At 39.5% G+C, this 16,458-nt stretch overlaps 1 pseudogene; it reads left to right on the top strand.

The window, feature by feature from the left end:
- Positions 1–1,865: 1,865 nt before the first annotated feature.
- Positions 1,866–16,296, top strand: LOC136854892 (uncharacterized; annotated as a pseudogene).
- Positions 16,297–16,458: the final 162 nt, after the last annotated feature.

Below are 16,458 nucleotides of genomic sequence, written 5' to 3'. Positions count from 1 at the left end.
TTTTTCACTTTTTGATGTGAACTTTGTTGCATAAATACTATTTGTAAGAAATAATATAAGAGAGGTGAGAGCTGGCACCGGGTTGGACGACGACGTGGTTATATTTAGAATTTCATTACCACAGACAGGAAATAAGTCGAGTTTTAACTGTTTAGAGATGACAGGTTTGAAATGCAGGTATCCTTGAGGTCTAAATATGAAGAGAAAGTATTGATTATGATGTAAACGAAAAAAATATAAATAAAATCACGAGCAATGGAAGAGAAACGATAGAAAATACCGTATATATATACTGTATATATATATATATATAGCTATACTATAGAAATGGTCAAATTGTAGTCCTCTTAAACATAACAAAGTTTGTCCCTATCTATAATTCTCAGTGCTTCAGATTTTATATATATATATATATATATATATATATATATATATATATATATATATATATCCATATATATATATATATATATATATATGTATATATATTATCTCTTTTTTTTCAGCTGACCAAAATTGAAGTCTCAGCAACTACGAAACATTGGAGAGTATTAAGAGTGATGGATAACAAAGCTTAGGCCTATGACCAATTATTTAGGCCTATTTCCCTAACGGCTTTAAAAAGTAAACGAACTGCTTAGGTTTAACAGCGATATGTGATAAACTGTGAAGATTATTCACGGTAAAATCCATTATTCGTGAATGAAATCCAGTATTCACGAATAAAAATCCAGTATTCGTGAATGAAATTCATAAAAGCCCATTGGAGGAACATAGCGAAGCTACAGCACACGAAATCCCCCTCGAAACTGATAAAGATCTCTACCACCTGTACAGATTATTCACGAATAAAGTCCATTATTCACGAATGAAATCTATTATTCACTAATAAAATCCATTGTTCGCGAATGAAATCCAGTGTTAATGAATGAAATCCATAAAAAAACTTACTGAAAGTATGCATAGCGCACAAAATCCCACCAAAACAGATAAAGACCTTTACAAACTGTAAGGATCATTCACGAATAAAATCAATTATTCACGAACAAAATAAATTTGTGAATGAAATCCATTATTCATGAATGAAACCCATAAAAGCCTAATAAAAAAATATATATAGCGCACAAAATCCCGCCCCCCCATAAATTCCATCAAAACAGGTGAACATCTTCACGAACTGTAAAGATTATTCAGCAAAGAAATAAATTAATCCATTATTAATGAATGAAATCCACAAAAGCCTATCGAAAAAGATAAACAGGACACATAAACCCCTTAAATCCCCAACCCCAAAAATCGCTAAAAATCTCTCTCTCCCTCCCTCCCTCTCTCACACCTTGGCGTAATCCCGAACCTCCGCCGTTGGCAACGCTGCCAAAGCCAATAGGGACGCCACCACAATCACAGACCGACGCTCGTTGTTTACGTTCCCTCACTCTCACACTCTCTCTCTCTTTTCCCGTGCCCACCTTCAGGAGGAGGAGGAGAAGACCCTCCTGACGAAGGAAGACGCGTTGGCCGATGGTGTAGCGATCCGGCTGTCTGTGTTGCCAGTTTGTGTGTCTGTGTATTTCGTGGACTCCTCCAGCAGGGAGGAGGTGTTACGAAGGGCAAACTCTCCCTCCCCCCCCTTTCCCCCACGCCCCCCCTTCAGGAGGAGTAAACCTTCCTGACGAAGGGAAGAAGAAGAAGAAGCCCCCGATTTGCTCTGTCCGTCTGTCTGATTAGTGTTCCGCCGACGACTCCGGCAGGAGGAAGAAGAAGAAGAAGAAGAAGAAGAAGAAGAAGAAGAAGACCTTCCTGACGGAGAAGAAGAAGAAGAAGAAGGAGAAGACCTTCCTGACGAAGAAGAAGAAGGAGCCGCCAAGACCTTCCTGACGGAGAAGAAGAATAAGTAGGAGAAAAGATCTTCCTGACGGAGAAGAATAAGAAGAAGGCGGCCGCCGAGACCTTCCTGACGGAGAAGACGAAGAAGAAGAAGGGCGCCGCCGCCATGGTCAACAAGCGGTCCTCCACCGCCGCCACCAAGCAGAACGGAGAGGCGGAGGCGCCGCCCCCGCAGCAGCAGCCGCCGCCGCCCCCGAAGGCCTCCAAGAAGGACGACGACGACGTCGGCACGGAGGGCGACGAGACCACCGACGACGAGGGGAGGCGTCGACACGCCGCCCCCGCCGACGGAGGCGCAGGCGGAGGACGAGAAGCCCGAGGCCGTCGACGAGGAGGGCAACTATGAGGTATAATGGGGCCATGAGGTGTAATTTTGGGTCAATTTTGATTTTTAAATTTTTTTTTTTCTGCAGAAGGTGTCGGTGGTGTCCTTTGGGAGACGTCAGTAGGCCTATATGCTGCGCCCGTGCTTAGGCCTCCCGCAGGAGGCCTAGCCCCTCGTAGCGAGCTGTTGTTAAGGCCTAATTGTATTTTTATTTAATTAACAGGGTCGCGATGCCCTTTGGGAGATGTCAGTAGGTCTATAGGCTGTGCCTATGCTTAGGCCTATGCATAGGCCATCCGTAGGGGGCCTAGCCCCCTTCATCGACCTGTTGTTCAGGCCTATGCATAGCCTAGCTATATTTCGGTTTAACATACAGGATGCCGATGCCCTTTGGGAGATGTCAGTAGGTCTATAGGCTCTTCCTATGCATAGGCCTATGCTCAGGCCACCATGCTGAGCCTAGCTATTTCGCATATAACTTTGGCCTGCCCTTAGGCCCTCGCCATGTCGCCCTGACCACCACGCCTAGGCCCCTAGCTCCTCTAAAAAGCTGGAAGCTTTTGGCCTATGCATAGCCTAACTATTTCGATATAACACAGGATGCTGATGCCCTTGGGGATGATGTCATTTCCGAAGGTGTCCATAGGCCTACTTTATGGGGAATGCCTATGCTTAGGCCACCTAAAGTAGGCCTAGCCCTCCGTATCGAGCTGTCGATTAGGCCTGTGCGTCGCTATACTTCCAGTTTGCTTGAAACGTCTGTCGTTAACGTACAAGGTTGTTAATAGGCCTACTGTAGGGAGATGTCATTTGCGACCTGTCGTTATAGGCCTAAGTTCTTAGCCTAGGCCACCTGCAGTAAGCCTAGCTCACCTCATAGCCATAGACTAGGCCTATTGGGTTTGAAACGAGCATGTAGCCTTAAAATAAGCCTATGGTATGATGGTTAAAGTGAAAGTAGAGCCTTAAAATAGGCCTATGATGTTTAAGTTAGGCCTATGATGTTTAAATTATGCCTATGATGTTTAAATTAGGCCTATGATGAGCATATAACCTTAGAATAGGCTTACGATGATGTTTAACATAAGTCCTTGGCCTTAGAGTACGCCTGTGATGAATAAAAGAACGTATAGCCTTGGAATAGGCCTATGATGATATAAAATAATTGTACATCCTTAAAATAGGCCTATGATGTCTAAAAAGGAGCTTATAACCCTAGAATAGGCCTACGACGATGATTAAAGTGACTATTATCTCGGAATATCAGTTGATGATCTTTAACAAGAGCGTATAGCCTTAGAATAGGCCTATGGCAATGTTTAACATGGGCCTATTAGGTTAGGCCTATGCTTTTTCCATAGTTTTTCATGTGGTATTGATGAATTTAACATTTCGTGAAAGCGACCTACGGAAGTTAGACGAGAAACAAATGCTGACAGAGTAATCTAACCTAACCTAGGGTAGCAGGTCCTAGCCTGATGGGGGTTGGCAGTTAAGTACTTAAAGTAATATGGTTTCATCCTGAATTGGTGAAACATGGTTTCTAATATTTACGGACAATTTTGACATTCCTTTGCGGAAATCCAGGCAGTCCTAGGGTTACGACGGCCTCCGCTTACGACACTCTTTAAATATATTCATTGAATACCATTTCCTGGGTTACAACATGTTCCGGGTGGTCGACGATGATCCGACGGAAGAAATATGGCTCCAGAAAGGATGGAATGGTATAAATTTTAAGGGTTTTTTGATGAAAATGTTAAACAAATGCAGTGTACGTCATTTATAGGACACACCCAAATGATTAAAAGTTAGGTATTTATTACGATTTTCGACGATATTTCGGGTTACGACAATTTTCAGCTCATGATGTGGCGTCGAAACAGAACCCCCGCCGTAAACCGGGCCTGCATGTAATTGACGGCAAATTGGCAAACCGGGGTTTTTCGATCAGTTATGTTGATGAAAGAATGAAAATGAGTGAAAAGCAATGATATAGGCAATGCTAACCTAACCTTCCCAACTGAACTTTGAAGGGATGGTTTGTTTCTGGGGTTCCCTTTAATGAGGCACAGGGTTAGGAACCTGTTATAGGTTAGTCAAGTGTTGCTAATTGAAATGGCCATCAAATTTGTCAGTTGCCGTTACGTCGAAAAATATGGAAAACCCTCTTTTGCTAGTTTTAGATATCGGAATGTTTTTGACACATAACTTGCCTCATGACGTTGAATACTCCGATTCCAAGCGTCAAGCAGCATTGCGGATATAAATGGCCATCAGATTCGTCAGAATTGCTGCTGTCGCAAAAACTGCCAAAAACCCTCATTTACTAGTTCGAGATATTCAAGTGATTTCAATACCTAAATAATAATTTGTTTCATGAAAGTGAACACGGTAAAACCCCCCGTATTTGCGGTCTCTATTCGCGGACTCGTCTATTTGCGGATTTCTCTGTGGAACATATCTACCCATTATTTGTGGAAAATTCACCCGTTCTTGGCATTTTTCACTGAGAAATATTCACAATTACTGTATTTTCATATTTTCAAGACTAAATGCACATTTTGTGATAAAACTATTAAAATACTCAAGTATAAGCATTTTTAGGGTTTTTTGTGTTTAAACTATCAAAATAGGTAGTTCTAAGTGTTTTTAGAAGGGTTTTAAGTATTCCCGGATTTTAGCTACTCGTCGGGGTGTGCGGTACGCATCCCCTGCGAATACGCGGGCTTTACTGATTCTAAGCTTCAAGTTTGGGGAATAGGTATACTTTGGCAAGAATAACTGCTTAGCAAATCCGGAATCTTATATCAGGAAATGTCGAGATACTACTACGGCAATTGCACTATCGCTGATAGTGCGTAAAAGACTGAAGACTAGTTTGTATATTTGATTAAAATAAAAATCTGAGAACACTGGTATACTGTAGCACAGATCGTGTGCACCTGTAGTGATGCTACATCTTATACCAATGGGTAAGGATGGGAAGACTCAATACAGAGATAAAGAATAAAGAAGATTTAGTAAATGATTGTGGCGTTATCAAAAAGCAAAATGTGGGTAATTTTAAGGAGCGTGCCGACTGCCGAATTTCGAGGAATTATCGAATTTTAGTTAACAGTTTTCAACTTTTATGAATAAATAAACATATCCGGAAGCGTTAATGGTAAAAAGAATTTGTGGATTAGTTTATTGACAGCTTTCGTGATTGTTGGTTTGGCACTGTGAACCACAAATTATAAAAAATTGTAAAGCGGATGTCAGATTTATCAAAACCATATCGAAAACTCTGAAAAACCGTAGGTAAAAATCGCAACGATAAAAATAAGAAAAACTATCTGTAACAGTCACAAAAAAATAAGAATAATGAAAATATGACATTTGTAATTAGAGAAACATCCTAACATCACCTTTCTTAACATTGCAAAAGATTTCATAAATTGAATTCAACCGACCTATCAAATTTTACTGGGTGTTTCTTTCCTTTGAGCATCTTTGTTTATTGTGATTCCACGCATGTTTGTAATTGCCAATTTTGTTTTATTATTTATAAGAACACTACGATGTTTTTTTGTTTTCGCAGGTCGAGCAGATTGTCGACATGGAAACCAAAAAGAAATGGAAGTGCCCCGTGAAGTTCAGAGTTCGCTGGGTCGGCTATGGAGAAAAAGACGACTCCTGGCTACCTGCTTCCGACCTCAACTGTGATGATCTTATCAACGAGTTTCTCGAGATATCTGGCCGTACCTCAGAGTACAAGGTACCTTTTTCACCTTTTAATGTTTTTGGGTAAAATTGTATCTGTAAGTAAAGTGTTCTTGTGGCTAAAGGTTTTAAAAATTCTGCAGTACTTAGCCAATACCGTGGACCCCTGCCTAGTCGCGGATTTTTCGGGGAATGTAGATACACATTAATCGTGGAAAATTTGCCTATTCAAGGTATTTTTCATGGAGAAACATTCACTAATTACTGTATTTTCAATAATTTTCGTGACTAAATGCAATTTTTGTGATAAAACTTAAAATACTCAGGTGTTAGCATTTTTAGAGGGGGTTTTTTGGTGTTTGATCTATCAAAATTGGCAGTTATAAGCGTTTTAAGAGGGGCGTCAAGTATTCGTGGGGTTGAGCTATGCATGGGCGGTTGTGGTGCGCATCCCTCGCGAATACCGGGCATCGACTGTAGCATAATTACAGAAATTTCGTGGAGAGGTTTGGAAAGAAAAATGAATTTGTAAAATGAGGTTAGGGAATCCCTGGATAAGCCAGCTACCCATAATTTCACCTGACTGTCTCTGGGAATGTTGCAAATGAAATGTATTCTGTTCTGGCAAGTTGTATTGGTACTTTTGTTGCAAGTGTCGATCTCAAAATAAGTTGATACTGGTTGAAATACACAAAAGTTATAGGAGCCAACCACAAGGGGTTGAACATATTTAATCTGAAGTGTGGTCCTTTTTACTAATGTTTTAATTTTTAAAAATAGTTTTTTTGAGAAGCATGCAAGTGTAGTAACTGGGATAGAAATACTGTGAATGTTATGATAACTTAAAACCAAACAAACTTTAGTTTGCTAAACTCTATGTAGTTGTTTATGTCTTATTTCTATTCTAAAGGTTAAGTTGAGTGGAAGAGGTCACCGAGTATAATTGAGAATGGAAGGAAGGGATCTACATTTATTCTTTTGTAGTCGATCATATGTTCTTCCAAGGATCCATTATTGCATAGGAGGAAAATTGTGGAGAAGGAAACATTCCTATAAGGAACCATAGTAATTTGGTGTAAGGCATTAAGATTGTGGTCTTTGGATACATACCTACCACTTTTTACTTCTCCCTTTTACTCCTTTCCTTTGTTTGATAAGTTGGGAGAGGGCGTTATCTCTACTACAGCCTCATGCGAAACATGAGCACAGGAAGCTTCATTGGAGAATCGCAGCATTTTCGGGTCAAACAGTTTTTTAATTGCTCTGATACTGTACTTTTACTTACAAGCAGACCAGCAATCATTTCCCACTTTATCAAAGCTGTTGCTACTTTTTTTCAGATCTTCGACCTAGTATTGTCGTTACGGAAACATGAGTGTTCTGTCTTCTGCAAGGTTGTCATTGTCTGCCATTTTTTCACCATAAGCTCTTTGTCTGCATGCCAGGCTTCTAAGACGTCCTATACCGTTTGAAGTCTGCTGTCTTTGCACCTCGTGTGACGTGTTGAGTCTTTATGTGGTATTGTCTTCACCCTCACCTTGCTCACACTGTCGTCATGCATAGTCGCCAAACTGCTTCCTTTCCACTACCTTTACTCCTTTAAGAAGGTTTTCAGTCGTTTCTGCTTCATTCCACTCCTCCATCTCGTTTTGTCCACAAACACATGTGCATTTTTTGGAGTGAATTCCCTTTCAGAAGTTTGTATCCTCCTGCCAGGTTGTAATTCATGTTTCATGACAGTATGCATCACTTGTGGTGTGAGTTTTTGTATTGCCCACTGTTTGTATAGCACTGTTTAGTAATAGTCTTCGTATTTGTCACTGTACTCGGCCAAGTGCCTTTGTCATTTAAGAAGAACGCAACGCAACATGGTATTAAGGCTGTACTTACCACATACTAAAGATTACACTGGTGGTTGGTTCCTTGCCGAGAATCCAAACTGACTGCTGGTAGTATTCATAGTTGATTTAACCATCTTTCCCGCCCTCCTCCACGTCTTGGTACCATTCTCCAACAAAGTTTATGACTCCTCATATTATTCAGAGTAGGACATCGCTTTTTCCTTTGTATAATATTGTTACAATATTCATTTCCCCAATCTTGTTCCTTTTTGTGATGCTTTCATTATCAGTACTACATTTTGGTTAACTGGTTTTAACTTCAGATCTTGGCTATTGCTAGTCATCCCTATTGGTTCCAAAGTAAGATTTTTCATATTCCAGCAGGCTCTCCCAACCTTTCTCGCCTCTCGTATTGTTTCTGCCAATTCATGTAAATTTTCACGTCGGTTCTTGAAGCATCTCCTTCAATGTTTTCTTCTTTGCAGTTTATTTGAAAACCCGAAAAATGATCAAAACACTCGTGTTATGGAATCGGACTCGACACTAATTACTCAGAGTCTCTCATACCGTTCCATCTAATTGAAAGTTTCGTTTGGTATGCTGACAAAATGAAATGAAAATGTTTGGTGGGTAAGTAGTGGTTTTCCCCATAATAGCAGACATCTAACTTTTGGGATAGTTGTTGCTCCACTTACTTGCAAGGAATTTTATTCTCTGTCTCAATGTCCAGGCTGGTGAAAAGGCGACAGTTGAATGACTGGTGGATTTTGACATATGAGAAGGGTATCCATTTGTGGGAAGCCATGAAAATGAATTGGACAATCTGATTTCTCATTGTTTGCGATATGTTCATCTTGTATGTTCATTGTTATGGAAGAGCGAGGGACATTAAACTTGTTTGTTATTACTTGTTCTAATGTAACTATTACTTCTGACTCTTGTAAGTACGAAGCTGAAATGTTGACGTGTTTGTTTCTTGTGCAGAAAGCGATGACTCCTGCAAGGCCCAAACCTGCGTCCTATGTGAGCAGCGAGCCAATCGAAACCCAAAACCAGGGCATTTTCCTACAGTGAGCTGGACGAGGATGAAGGTGAGTCATGTTGTGAACTGAATATTTGGCTTGGTCAAAGTTGACCTGTTGAATTATATGAATGTCATTTTTTTCATAACTGGTATACAGTTTTTTAGAAATTTGACATGAATTTTTTTTGTAACTTGTATTGTATTGGGAATTATTTCTTGTAACGCATATTGATTTGGGTATATTTTTCCTTTTGTTTATCAGGAAGGATCCTGTTATAGAAAAATATATAAATTATATTCATTTGTGGAGAACATCTTCACATTCCAGATTATCAGGCATCACACAAAGAAATAGGCTCATTGGAGTTATTTTTATTTCTCACACTCTGTGTTCATGTATTCTGGGAGAATGTTGCGATATGTTTTCTCGGTTCAGATTAACACATCATACGCGACTACCAAATAGGTTTGGACTTTTGTTGTTCGGTGTCAGGAACATCTTAACTGCACTTTTGAAGCCTCGATTTGTGTTGTGGGGTCATTCAAAATAGCCTTGACATCAGAAATATTCAGGTTTTCTAAAGAATCTCCCGTGTTCTTATTGGTTAACATACAGTCAGAAACTCAACCCAGCTGAATAAGAAAGGAGAAGATAAACAGTCTGATAAAGTGTAGTGGCATTAGGAAGAGTAATTGATTTGTTTCTATACAAAACACACTAAATTTAAAGTTTGAATAAGGTGTCTGACCCATGCTGTGAATCAGCTCGTACACTGCAGAAGGATAAAATGTCTTCAGGTTTTTGTGCTGTTTACCAATTCTAAAGTGTTTTTGCATTGCCCCTGTGTTAATGGACCTCTCTTTTTTTTCCGAAGAAATGTTTAAGTATCTCCTTCTCACAGAAGAGGTGATGCCCAGTGGCACCAGAACGAGAAAGCCCAAAGGGAAAATTGAAAAGAAAATGGCGTCAAGTCCAAAAAAGAGGAAGAAGGCCGGTTCCGTTCCCCAAAAAGAATACGAGGTAATTTTCCGACATTCAGATGAGTGTTTTATACGTGAGTTGCCCTTGAAACCCTATTCCTCTGAAGTTACAAATGTTCGTTTTAAGTTACTAGATTACTCCTGCAGCCTTGTTTCAACAAAAACTCTCAGATCAGTTGTTGGCTTAAGAGAAATTCATTTTAGTCTGTCATTTTCAATTTATCCATTGAGGTTTTTGAAGAGATAGACTAGCTTGCTTTTTTAAAGAACTATAATGGTGAAGGTAAGTATTTGCCAGGTCATTAACTCATGACGTGGTTCTGAGTTCAGGTCTTTGTCATTTGATGTTCTTGCCAAATTTGTATCCCATGGTATGCTGAAAGAAATACGCTGTTCCTTTCTGTTATACTCTCATCAGCTTTATAGTTTTGCTTTTGTAAATTATTAGTCATGTGCTTTCTTGTATCCAAGTTTTTTAACATTTTGCATTTAATTTGTATAATCACTGTTATTGTTGTATTTAATTTGTATTCATTTATATTGTGTCTTTGATGATAAAGTACCCTTTAGTAAATAATCTATTTCATTATAAGAGAGAGCAAAGATTTAGGTAGGATATATTTAAAATGGTTGACATTTTAATGCTAGGATTCAGGGCCGGGGTTTGTAGGGGAGAGTGTAAATTGACTGAAGAATAGGTAGAGAGATTTGGTCATTGGCAACTCAGACCTCATGTAATGCACTTCTTAATGCCCTTTGCATTGTCCTTTCGGCCCCAAGCTGCAACCCCTTTCATTCCATTTACTTTACTCCCGTTCATATTCTTTTTCCGCCATCTTACATTCCACCGTCTCCTAACGTTTCATAGTGCAACTGCGAGGTTTTCCTCCTGTTACACCTTTCAAACCTCCCTTACTCTCAGTTGCCCTTTCAGCGCTGAACGACCTCTTCATACTCCCAGCGCTTGATCTTTGACCGATTCCTTATATTCCACCTCTCATTTATGTCATTTCGCGTCCAGGTTGAAGCTGTTGTGGATCACCGAGTGCGCGGCCGTTTCACAGAGTATAAAGTCCGGTGGAAAGGGTACGGGCCTATGGATGATTCCTGGGTGCCTGAAGCAGAATTGAACTGTGACTCCCTCCTCAACAAATACTTCAAGTCTGCTGGGACGGGAGCACAAGAGGAGGAGGAGTCTTATGAGGTGAGATTATTGAATTAAATACAGTGTACAGTATGTCTGTTTCTTTAAGTATTTAAGCACTGAAGTTTCATTAGGGCATAACATTGATTTTCATGCATAGTAAGATTGAAACTTATGCATTGTCTGTGGTGCTGTTTTTGGCAGTTTTCTTGACGTAACTTTGTTGAAGTGTGCCCCTTGTAAGATCAGTGCAGTAAGTAACATGTATCACACAGTGGCCATTCTGAGTTTTGTCTTTTTGAAAATTGAAATGCATGAAGGATTTGTTAAGCCAGATCACTGACTATGAAGTGCAGATGTTGAAAGAGAATTATAGAAAAATTGTAATCTGTTGAGGTTAATTGTTTGCATAGAATATACGGAGTAAGAAGGGTTTTGAAGGTGAGAAATGTAGGAAAAGTGATGCAGGGGATAAAGTGGATCAGTTTCTCAAGGTTGTGTGGGCATGTGGAGAGAATGGGAAATGGTAGGCTGGTGAGCTGTCTGATTGAGGTTTGGGAAGAAGGAAGACTTGATTTTGTGGAAGTTTGCTCCACAGTGAAGTTCGCTCATGATTCAGCGGTTATCGGATGATGGTGGTGGTGACATGGTTAGTGGATGATTGTGGCAATGACACTGTTAATGGATGATTGTTTCAGTGACAGTTATCGGCTGATTGTGGCAGTGACACAGTTATTGGATGACTGTGGCAGCGACAGGGTTAGTGATTGATTTGAGGTACACCATCAGTGGAAGATTGTGGCTGTGACACGGAAAGTGGATGATTGTGGCAATGACATGGTTAATGGATGATTGTGGCAGTGACGTGGTTCATGGATGATTGCGGCTGCAACTTGTGCTGTTGGTTAGAATTTAATATATGTACGTGAGTCCCAACTGAAGTTTTGTTCATGACACTTACCTGCCAGATATATATATAGCTGTATTTCTCTGAAATCCAGCTATATATATATCTGCCAGGTAAGTATGAGCAAACTTTATTTTATCATTAAAATATCATGTTTTTCACCTTAGGTGGAAGCTATCATGAGCTTGAGAGAAGTAGAGGGCCGCACCGAATACAAGGTCCGCTGGAAAGGGTGGGGTGCAAAATACGACTCCTGGCTGCCCGAAGACGAACTGAATTGTCCAGATCTCTTGAAAAAGTTCCTCACTACCCTTGAAAAATTGGAGAAGCAAGAAGATTGGCAGGTAGGTCCTGAGACTTGTTTTTTTGCAAATGCGTTTTATATTTGTGGATGCGTTGTCTTTTTGCTTTATGATTGTCATCTGTAATATTTGTTTAGCTGGGTGGTAAGTTTATACAAGCGGTAAAAGGTAACTAGAGTCATTGTCTGTGGGAATGATGTAAACAGTGTCAAATGGTGAACCACTTCACATTATTTATATAATTCTGATTGAACTCTTATATAAAGTAGTTGTTTAGGTTTGTGTGTGTGTGTGTGTGTGTGTGTGTTTTACCATCATACAGTTGTTCAGCTTTCACACCATTGGATGGAAGTCTTTGTGGAAGAATGAGAAGCTCTATACCTCTTAAAAGGCTTCTTTCGACCTTTTGAATGTTAACGTAACCCACGACACAATCTGCAGAAGCATAATTCAAATGTCTGAAGTCGACAGCATCTTGACCTGTGAGATCTGTACAGATTTCGTACTTAGACAGAGGGATACAAGCAGTATACATATGTGTATATAAACAGAAAAAAAGCAACATGATGCGGTGAGTGTTAGCTGACAGTAACATTGAACCCAACATGGGTACTGTAGTGGTTTTCGTACATTTGGAAAAGAAAGCCACATTGAAGTAATATTATTAAAGAGTGCCGCATTTGAAGTAATAAGATCCTGTCTTCGAGCTGGTCGCAGTCGTCTGCCCTGTGGGTATCTGATGAACAAAATGCATGACCCATTCCTTGATTGCAGAGTAGTATCTAAGATGAAACACGTCCTGAGTGATTGTCCAACTTTCAGCTAACAAAGTTTATCAAGTACTGGAAGCATCTTCCTGAGAGAAACTTAATCAAAATCTTCAGCGTTTTTGGTGTATCTGGTTTTTGAATTTTTAATTGGTTGCAATGTATGAAGTATCCAAATATCCCTTTAGAATGCTGTATTTGTGCCTGTAATGTAATTTTTTAATTGATTAGTAATAAACAAAACCTATTTTCCACAGTTTTTTTTTCTGTCAAACCGAACATTATCCTTTGCTCAGGTAATTTCATGGTAGTGTGAAGAGTGCTTTCTCTCTCTCTCTCTCTATCTCTCTGGGTTATATTCAGTTAAAGAAGACTTTGAGAGAGAGAGAGAGAGAGAGGCGGGCAGATGCTTGTGCATAATTTACCTCAGTGCCATGCATATGTTTGCTTATATGCATGCATGCATGCATACACTTCAAACTATTTGGAAGCAGGACTACAATACTACACTGCGTTGAGCTGCATTGTAGACTTGTACAAATTTGTCTTTTCCAATAGCGATAGATTATCAGAAAGAAAAGTTCCATTTAAACAATGACACTTACATTTCATGTATTGCTGTAACAGTAACGGCAGTGGTGATCAGTGAGTCGCCCATGCAGTGAATACTAGTTGTAGGAACACGACTCGGCCAAAATGTCCAAGTGAGAGAAGTGAATTGTGTCGGAGTCTGAAATGTTGATTACTGCCGTAATCTCTCGTGTCCAGCCGTTTTGCAGCAGCGTCCCGCTTTTTGGCCTGCTTGGTAGCACAGTGCAGCAAGCTGTACAGCTTCCAGAAAAGAATTATTTCCACGTTTTGTAATTTGTAAGCTGAGCGTCAGTACACGCAGTTATACAAGATTCGCATTCTGTAAATTCGAATTTTTCCAGGTGGAAAATATATTGGATACCCGGCAAAGGAAAGGAAAGGTAGAATATTTGATCTCCTGGAAAGACTGGGGTCCAAAGTACAACTCGTGGGAGCCAGAGGAGAATCTAGCGGGTTGCAAGGATATCTTAGATCAGTTTCATAAACAACAGGAAAAGGAAAAGGTATCGTATCTGTGCGTTCATTGAACCTTTCTGGTAGTGTGTGCTGCAGGCTGAATTTGTCACATTTCTCTTGTCAGAATGTAAAGTTAACCCCTCTTGTCTCCTGTTTTAGACAGCAAAAACAAATTTTCATTTCAAGTTGTGTTTATTTTAAAGTAGTTTAACCTAGTTAAACATTGATGTGTTAGTCAACTGTACACAACATCACAGAATTGGCTGGGAATATATTAAAAATGTTCTGTGCAAATGCTTTCATTGTGAAATGGAGTGTAAATTTTGATTATTTTCTCCCAACCAAGGAAAAGTTGCTGAAGGCCGGTCGGAAAATGAGGGAAGATAGACCAGCAACTCAGAGGTTTGCGGACAACTACTCGGAGGGAAGCCGACCTCGATCTCGCCGGAGCTCCGGAAAGAAGCGGTCCTACTCGGAATTTTACGATCAGTGATGCGAAATCGTGCGTTGTTATAGCGGTCTCTTTGGCATGGACGTGAGGTTAAGCAAAATTGTTATTGGTTTTTTTTAACTCTTAATTCAAGACTAGTGCCACTTACGATTAGTGTTCAAGCTCATTGGTACAACAACTAGTTTGTATGACTCCAGCACCGAAGAATTTGGAGCGTGTCTGTCTCTTTTTTTTCCGTTCGATGCTGTTCCAAAAGGACTGTGGAAGATTGCTCGTGCAACTCGCACAGTTCGAAACTTCTCAAGCCGAGTGAAGACGAAATCCATCGGTTACAAAGTGGGAGATGAAGGAAATATGTTTAATTTTCAGTGATGGATAATAATATGCAAATAACTCCAGCTTGTAAATTCCTAAGTACTGTGTTAGATGTCAGTCTATTGCAGAGTATTTTCTCCAGATGAGAAAAGTTTCTTTATATTTTTATGAGGTGATGTTAGTATGTAACCTAAGGACCCTTTTTTTTTTTTTTCAAGAATGCTATTTTTTTTGTAGAGCGTACTTTTAACATGTAGGTGTAAGTAGTATATACTTGAAGAAACCCAAGAAGATTTGTATCATTGTTATGTTGTTCTATAGTATTTATTTGCTTGTAAAGCAAAAATGCCTGTACATTGGTATTTTTCTAAGTAAAAAATCAGATTTCATTTGACCACACTTCGACAGAATTTCATTTGATCACATTTAACAAAATTTTAATTGTTTTGAGCATTCAGAATTTACACGTAAAGACTTCACGAATACTCAAGATTGAAATACGTGGTTTTTTGTGTTGTTCAAGTGCAATTTTTTTTATTTTGTGCATCCAAAAACTATGTGATTTATTTTCTCACGTAAAGTACATTTTAGCTGCAATACCTCCTTGTAAATGAGTAATTTTTGTTTTGTATTTTGTCACATAATAGATATATTGATGATTTATATTAATTCTTATGGAGATACAAACCGGCATCTTTGACGTGGGAGCATTCCTTGGTGCAAGCTGGAAATTGTCGTCGGAGCTTGGTAACGAGGTAGTTCATTGTAGTAGCTGGATGAGGCAGCTAACGGTTCTCCTAAGTGTTTCTGTAGCGAGAGGATAGACGCATCTCATTCTGGCTCTGTGGGGGGGACTATCAATCTTGCGTCTGTGTGCCAGATTGTAAAGGAGGTGGCAGGAGTCAGTAGTCCCCTGCTCATTGTCATGACAGGGAACATAGCAATTCTGGTTAGAGGTTCAACTTGTCAGTTATTTTTGAGTCTATCCCCATGTAAGGAGTGACTCTCTTCTGTAAAAGATGAAGGTTTGTACGTTTGTTGATACAAATACCAGATTATTGTTAAGGTCATTTGTGTTTTCCCTGAACTTTCAGACCAGAACAAAGTGTCAGATCTCATCCACCCACCAAGTCCATGATGCGCAAGGAAAAATTGGCTCATTGTAGGTTAGTAAGGGACGGCCCCCTCAAGTAAATCGACCAACCTTTTTTTACCAAGCGTCAAGTGACTGTTTCCAGCCCGCACTGAGGAACGATCCTGCATGAAAGGCTATGGCCTGTATACCCAGAGAAGATACAAAGTTTTTTTTAAGAAATTTGTTACTTTATAAGTGTTTCTTTGTTGTATTTTACTAATACGTGTCATGGGTGAACAGAGTGTTATTGCCATAAGTGTTTGGTAATAATTAGTTGTACAAAATTTGATAAACGTTTCACTACTTTATTGCAATCTAGAACTTCAGCAAATGGGGGCAAGCTCTTCCACGATGAATTCTTACAGTGAACTTAGTCACGTAACATAGTTGTAAGTCATTAAACATAGATTATATGATTCATGGCCTCATGAATTTAAGTAAAGTTTTATTTACCTTTGCCATTTATTTTTGTTTCATTCTGATACCTGCACATGTGAGTTTGACTTCGGTAGTTGAGACATTAAACCAGCCATTGGATGGAGTTCTTATCAAAGGAATGATATATTGTAGCAATGTTAAACCATTTTTCAGTTGATCGCGCTCGTCTGTCCGATGGGTGCTTGATGA

Source organism: Macrobrachium rosenbergii, chromosome 30 (assembly GCF_040412425.1).
Source record: "Macrobrachium rosenbergii isolate ZJJX-2024 chromosome 30, ASM4041242v1, whole genome shotgun sequence".
In the NCBI taxonomy this organism is placed as follows: Eukaryota; Metazoa; Arthropoda; class Malacostraca; order Decapoda; family Palaemonidae; genus Macrobrachium; species Macrobrachium rosenbergii.
This window is presented reverse-complemented; position numbering and strand designations above follow the sequence as displayed.